Source organism: Haliotis asinina, unplaced genomic scaffold (assembly GCF_037392515.1).
Source record: "Haliotis asinina isolate JCU_RB_2024 unplaced genomic scaffold, JCU_Hal_asi_v2 scaffold_20, whole genome shotgun sequence".
Lineage (NCBI taxonomy): Eukaryota > Metazoa > Mollusca > Gastropoda > Lepetellida > Haliotidae > Haliotis > Haliotis asinina.
Genome location: NW_027133892.1, coordinates 928,011 through 935,833, shown reverse-complemented (window position 1 = coordinate 935,833; position 7,823 = coordinate 928,011). Strand labels below are relative to the sequence as shown.

Genomic DNA, 7,823 nt, shown 5'->3' with positions numbered 1-7,823 from the left:
TATGACATAGAGGCTTAATGTTGGTATGGAAAAGAACCACACAACTGTTTCAGACCAAAGCCATTCGCAGCAATTATTTGTAAACAAGTCAGTCGGTCTCCGGAAGTCAACAATAACTGGGGGCAAGTACACAGCCCAGTGTCAGGGCACAGCCGTGACGTCAGTGTAGTCAGTTATGACTTTTCTTGTGCAAACAGCAACTGGGTGCCGAGACGGGGACAGAGTCATGACGTCATCATTGACAGATATGACGTCACGCCTCGAACACAACAGTTCTGGCGGCAGACTGGTCAGCTGAGAGACTGTTGTCACCTCCGAGAGAGATAACAGTGGGCTTAGTGTGTCATGTCTGGGAACTCTTTGACTGTGCCAAGATGAACACCATGAAACATACAATCAGAGTGACACAAAAGCAAATAACAATTGAAGAATGAAGGTGCAACAATTGAAAATTTCTAAAAATACAAGCAACCACTGTTATTGGCAATTTCATAATTATATGGTGCAGTTTATTTTACAATCTAATCAATCAAAGGGAACACAGGTACGCATCCACACACGCCACGTGATCAAAGAAGGTACAGCTTTTCCGGAGATCTTTCATTGGCTGAACATTATTTACAATTTGACAATCTAAGTCTATTGATGTAACTTGATGTGTGAAATGAAAGGCTTAGCATGAAATCTGTCTTAAATTTCAGAGTAGCCATGTAACCATAAAAATCTCACGAAGAAATTCCAAGCCTTATTTGACAATTAAGGAACCTAGTGTTTAGTGGAAACGTCTATTACTTGCAAAGCTGACAGTTTGACATATGTCTACATACTCGGATATTCCCAAGCAGCTTGTTTTACGGTTGTACCAGTTACTGTAGTGATCTGAGCAGCTTCGGACAGAGTCAAAAAGGAACATTCGTGACACTGCATGTTTACTTTTTGCCACAATCTATTCTATCGTTGTTTGGACATACACATATGATACGACATGTTGGAAATATCGGCGCTGTTACTACTGAACGTACAGGCTGTCGGTACTGGATGTACTGTCTGTACAGTCTGTTTATACTTGGTGTCAGTAGTGGGTGTACAGTGTACAGTCTGTTAGAACTGGATGTACAGTCTTAGTACTTAGTGTAGACTTTGCGGGTACCGGAAGTAGAATTTACTCAGGACCGGAAGTAGAATGTCAGCACCGGAAGTACAATTTTGTCGGCACCGGAAGTAGAATTTTCTCAGGACCGGAAGTAGAATGACGGCACCGGAGGTAGAATTTTCTCAGAAACGGAAGTAGAATGTCAGCACCGGAAGTAGAATGTCAGCACCGGAAGTAGAAGTTTCTCATGACCGGAAGTAGAATGTCAGCGCCGGAAGTACAATTTTGTCGGCACCGGAAGTAGAATGTCAGAACCGGAAGTAGAACTTTCTCAGGACCGGAAGTAGAATGACAGCACCGGAAGTAGAATTTTCTCAGGAACGGAAGTAGAATGTCAGCACCGGAAGTAGAATGACAGCACCGGAAGTAGAAGTTTCTCATGACCGGAAGTAGAATGTCAGCGCCGGAGGAAGAATTTGTCATAGACTGGAAGTAGAATTTTGTCATGACCGAAAGTACAATTTTCTCAGAACCGGAAGTTGAATTTTATGTCGACTGGAAGTATATTTTGAGAGGACCGGAAGTAGAAATTGTCAGTACTAAAAGTAGAATTTTTGAGCACTGGAAGTACCGTTTGTCCTCACCACCTGTTTATCCCTATTAAACTTCCACCCTGCACTGCACGCCAGGGGTGGCTGGTGTTCAACACTGACCTGAGTACCCTACCTCCCTTTAAGACTGACAGTGTACAGTACAGAGGTGGCTGGTGTCCAACACTGACCAGTGCATCTACCTCCGTTTAATTAAGACTGACAGTGTACAGTACAGGGGTGGCAGGTGTACAACACTGACCAGTGTACTCCACATCCCATCCCACTCACTTTCTTCAGTATTTTATTCAACAATTATAATCAAAATAGTATGTGAGTGGGTGAGTGAGTTTTCTGGTCATATTGGCAGTATTTCCACTATGTAGTGATTAAAACAAGCTATATATTCATGACACTTAAAACAAGAATATTTAGACCAAGTGACAAACTACATTAAAAACAAGGAAATTATAAAATATGGACAATACAAGATATAAAACAAGCAACAGGTTATCAACAACTGAAGGTACATCACCAATACATTTCACTAATTTTGCACTAAAACTTATCCCTTGTGATGGAAAAATCAGTAGTCAAGCAGGACAGGCTTGACTGTGATTCTTTCATCACAAGGGATACAGAATGGAGGCACCTCAACTTTCAACAGGAACCATGAGTATATCTGACATGAGAAAAACAGCTGTTGCATAATGACTTCTTCAAAGCTGGACTGAAAACCAAAGTTGATATATTCACAAGCTGGTTTAATTTCAATTGATGGACCACTTCATCTGCATCAATGGTAAGGTCTGATGATTGGTTTGTTGTGAGTGTAGGGAAGTAGAAGTGGTGTCACAGATCTATTGGGTGCTGCTTTAGCTCCAGCATCAACCCGCGTTACCAGAAATTCTAACATGGCAGGGAAATAGACCAAAAAAAATGTTGTTTTAGCTAGTAGCAACAACATTAAATAACTCAATAATTTCATATAAAAGTAGATGTTAAGAAGATATATTTTTAATAGCCACAAAGACATGAGAGAGAATCCGAAAATATGACTAACTGAGTATATTTATGCGGTTACTTATGTTTCAGAGCTGTTAATGTGACACTTATCTCTGCTGCTGCTGAAAACCACTGGGACCAAATGTTTTTTGTTTTCTGCCTGTCCTCATGGCTGACAGTTCTTTCAATGCCAGTAAGTAAATGTATTTTTCTTTCAGAAAATATCATTCAGAAGTTCTACTTTTCATCTCGATCAGCAGCAACTTGTTAGTTGTCCCATTTTTTGTTTAATGGAAATTAGCCAAGATGTAGGGCCAACACACTCTTTCTATTTTTATCAAATTTCCACCCTTAACATAGTACCATAAACCTAACATTCTGAATGAGGTATCCCAAACGCACCATAGGACTATAACATTAAGACTCTGAAAGGGGTGTCCCACCCATACCATGGCACCCTAACCCTAAGACTCTGAAAGGGGTGTACCACCCATACCATGGCACCCTAACCCTAAGACTTTGAAAGGGATGTTCCACCCTTAACATAACACCCTAAACCTAAGACTCTGAAAGGGGTGTCCCACCCATACCAGGGCACCCTAACCCTAAGACTCTGAAAGGGGTGTCCCACCCATACCATGGCACCCTAAACCTAAGACTCTGAAAGGGGTGTCCTACCCATAACATATCACCCTAAACCTAAGACTCTGAAAGGGGTGTTCCACCCATAACATAGCACCCTAACCCTAAGACTCTGAAAGGGGTGTCCCACCCATACCATGGCACCCTAAACCTAAGACTCTGAAAGGGGTGTCCTACCCATAACATAGCACCCTAAACCTAAGACTCTGAAAGGGGTGTCCCACCCATACCATGGCACCCTAATCCTAAGACTCTGAAAGGGGTGTCCCACCCATACCATGGCACCCTAACCCTAAGACTCCCAAAGGGGTGTCCCACCCATACCATGGCACCCTAACCCTAAGACTCTGAAAGGGGTGTTCCACCCATAACATATCACCCTAAACCTAAGATTCTGAAAGGGGTGTCCCACCCATACCATGGCACCCTAACCCTAAGACTCTGAAAGGGGTGTTCCACCCATACCAGGGCACCCTAATCCTAAGACTCTGAAAGGGGTGTTCCACCCATAACATAGCACCCTAACCCTAAGATTCTGAAAGGGGTGTTCCACCCATACCATGGCACCCTAACCCTAAGACTCTGAAAGGGGTGTTCCACCCATACCATGGCACCCTAAACCTAAGATTCTGAAAGGGGTGTCCCACCCATACCATGGCACCCTAACCCTAAGACTCTGAAAGGGGTGTCCCACCCATACCATGGCACCCTAAACCTAAGATTCTGAAAGGGGTGTTCCACCCATAACATATCACCCTAACCCTAAGACTCTGAAAGGGGTGTTCCACCCATAACATATCACCCTAAACCTAAGATTCTGAAAGGGGTGTCCCACCCATACCATGGCACCCTAACCCTAAGACTCTGAAAGGGGTGTTCCACCCATACCAGGGCACCCTAATCCTAAGACTCTGAAAGGGGTGTTCCACCCATAACATAGCACCCTAACCCTAAGATTCTGAAAGGGGTGTTCCACCCATACCATGGCACCATAACCCTAAGACTCTGAAAGGGGTGTTCCACCCATAACATATCACCCTAAACCTAAGATTCTGAAAGGGGTGTCCCACCCATACCATGGCACCCTAACCCTAAGACTCTGAAAGGGGTGTCCCACCCATACCATGGCACCCTAAACCTAAGATTCTGAAAGGGGTGTTCCACCCATAACATGGCACCCTAACCCTAAGACTCTGAAAGGGGTGTCCCACCCATACCATGGCACCCTAAACCTAAGATTCTGAAAGGGGTGTTCCACCCATAACATGGCACCCTAACCCTAAGACTCTGAAAGGGGTGTTCCACCCATAACATAACACCCTAAACCTAAGACTCTGAAAGGGGTGTCCCACCCATACCATGGCACCCTAACCCTAAGACTCCCAAAGGGGTGTTCCACCCATAACATATCACCCTAACCCTAAGACTCTGAAAGGGGTGTCCCACCCATAGCATAGCACCCTAACCCTAAGACTCTGAAAGGGGTGTCCCACCGATACCATGGCACCCTAACCCTAAGACTCTGAAAGGGGTGTTCCACCCATAACATAGCACCCTAACCCTAAGACTCTGAAAGGGGTGTCCCACCCATAGCATGGCACCCTAACCCTAAGACTCTGAAAGGGGTGTTCCACCCATAACATATCACCCTAAACCTAAGACTCTGAAAGGGGTGTCCCACCCATACCATGGCACCCTAACCCTAAGACTCTGAAAGGGGTGTCCTACCCATACCATGGCAACCTAAACCTAAGACTCTGAAAGGGGTGTTCCACCCATAACATATCACCCTAAACCTAAGACTCTGAAAGGGGTGTCCCACCCATAGCATGGCACCCTAACCCTAAGACTCTGAAAGGGGTGTTCCACCCATAACATGGCACCCTAACCCTAAGACTCTGAAAGGGGTGTCCCACCCATAACATATCACCCTAAACCTAAGATTCTGAAAGGGGTGTCCCACCCATACCATGGCACCCTAACCCTAAGACTCTGAAAGGGGTGTCCCACCCATACCATGGCACCCTAAACCTAAGACTCTGAAAGGGGTGTTCCACCCATAACATATCACCCTAAACCTAAGATTCTGAAAGGGGTGTCCCACCCATACCATGGCACCCTAACCCTAAGACTCTGAAAGGGGTGTCCCACCCATACCATGGCACCCTAAACCTAAGATTCTGAAAGGGGTGTTCCACCCATACCAGGGCACCCTAATCCTAAGACTCTGAAAGGGGTGTTCCACCCATAACATAGCACCCTAACCCTAAGATTCTGAAAGGGGTGTCCCACCCATACCATGGCACCCTAAACCTAAGATTCTGAAAGGGGTGTTCCACCCATACCATGGCACCCTAACCCTAAGATTCTGAAAGGGGTGTTCCACCCATAACATATCACCCTAAACCTAAGATTCTGAAAGGGGTGTCCCACCCATACCATGGCACCCTAACCCTAAGACTCTGAAAGGGGTGTCCCACCCATACCATGGCACCCTAAACCTAAGATTCTGAAAGGGGTGTCCCACCCATACCATGGCAACCTAACCCTATGACTCTGAAAGGGGTGTCCCACCCATAACATATCACCCTAAACCTAAGACTCTGAAAGGGGTGTTCCACCCATACCATGGCACCCTAACCCTAAGACTCTGAAAGGGGTGTCCCACCCATACCATGGCACCCTAACCCTAAGACTCTGAAAGGGGTGTTCCACCCATAACATGGCACCCTAAACCTAAGATTCTGAAAGGGGTGTTCCACCCATAACATATCACCCTAAACCTAAGACTCTGAAAGGGGTGTCCCACCCATACCATGGCACCCTAACCCTAAGACTCTGAAAGGGGTGTTCCACCCATACCATGGCACCCTAACCCTAAGACTCCCAAAGGGGTGTCCCACCCATAACATAGCACCCTAACCCTAAGACTCTGAAAGGGGTGTCCCACCCATACCATGGCACCCTAACCCTAAGACTCTGAAAGGGGTGTTCCACCCATAACATAACACCCTAAACCTAAGACTCTGAAAGGGGTGTCCCACCCATACCATGGCACCCTAACCCTAAGACTCCCAAAGGGGTGTCCCACCCATACCATGGCACCCTAACCCTAAGACTCTGAAAGGGGTGTTCCACCCATAACATATCACCCTAAACCTAAGACTCTGAAAGGGGTGTCCCACCCATACCATGGCACCCTAACCCTAAGACTCTGAAAGGGGTGTTCCACCCATAACATATCACCCTAAACCTAAGACTCTGAAAGGGGTGTTCCACCCAAAACATAACACCCTAAACCTAAGACTCTGAAAGGGGTGTCCCACCCATACCATGGCACCCTAACCCTAAGACTCCCAAAGGGGTGTCCCACCCATACCAGGGCACCCTAACCCTAAGACTCCCAAAGGGGTGTCCTACCCATACCATTGCAACCTAACCCTAAGACTCTGAAAGGGGTGTTCCACCCATAACATATCACCCTAAACCTAAGACTCTGAAAGGGGTGTTCCACCCTTAACATAACACCCTAAACCTAAGACTCTGAAAGGGGTGTCCAACCCATACCATGGCACCTTAACCCTTAGATTCTGAAAGGGGTGTCCCACCCATAGCATGGCAACCTAAACCTAAGACTCTGAAAGGGGTGTCCTACCCATAACATCGCACCCTAACCCTTGGATCTGAAAGGGGTGTCCCACCCATACCATGGCACCTTAACCCTAAGATTCTGAGTCTCACCCATACCATGCTACCGTAATCATAGGATTCTGAAAGGGGTGTTCCACCCTTAACATAACACCCTAAACCTAAGACTCTGAAAGGGGTGTCCAACCCATACCATGGCACCTTAACCCTAAGATTCTGAAAGGGGTGTCCCACCCATAGCATGGCAACCTAAGCCTAAGACTCTGAAAAGAGTGTCCTACCCATACCATGGCAACCTAACCCTAAGACTCTGAAAGGGGTGTCCTACCCATAACATCGCACCCTAACCCTTGGATCTGAAAGGGGTGTCCCACCCATACCATGGCAACCTAACCCTAAGACTCTGAAAGGGGTGTCCTACCCATACCATGGCAACCTAACCCTAAGACTCTGAAAGGGGTGTCCTACCCATAACATCGCACCCTAACCCTTGGATCTGAAAGGGGTGTCCCACCCATAGCATGGCACCTTAACCCTAAGATTCTGAGTCTCACCCATACCATGCTACCGTAATCATAGGATTCTGAAAGGGGTGTCCCACCCATAGCATGGCAACCTAAGCCTAAGACTCTGAAAGGGGTGTCCCACCCAGAGCTGGGTGTCGTAAATCTCTTACCTTTAAAAGACTGCCAACTCACAGCATCCTTACCCTCAGGTACACCCTTACTCTCGGACCTTAGAGGGGTGCACCACCCACAGAATGGCCCCATAACCCTCCGACCTATAAAGGGGTGCCCCACTAAGAGCAGGGCACCCTAACTGTAAGACCTTAAAGGGGTGCACCA

At 46.7% G+C, this 7,823-nt stretch overlaps 1 long non-coding RNA gene across 1 annotated transcript in view; it reads right to left on the bottom strand.

The window, feature by feature from the left end:
• Positions 1-1,555: 1,555 nt before the first annotated feature.
• LOC137269957 (uncharacterized) overlaps positions 1,556-7,823 on the bottom strand; it is a 28,364-nt gene continuing 22,096 nt past the window's right edge. Inside the window, exon 3 of the long non-coding RNA XR_010955080.1 lies at positions 1,556-1,579. This is a non-coding gene — a long non-coding RNA (uncharacterized lncRNA). The remainder of the gene's footprint in view (positions 1,580-7,823) is intronic.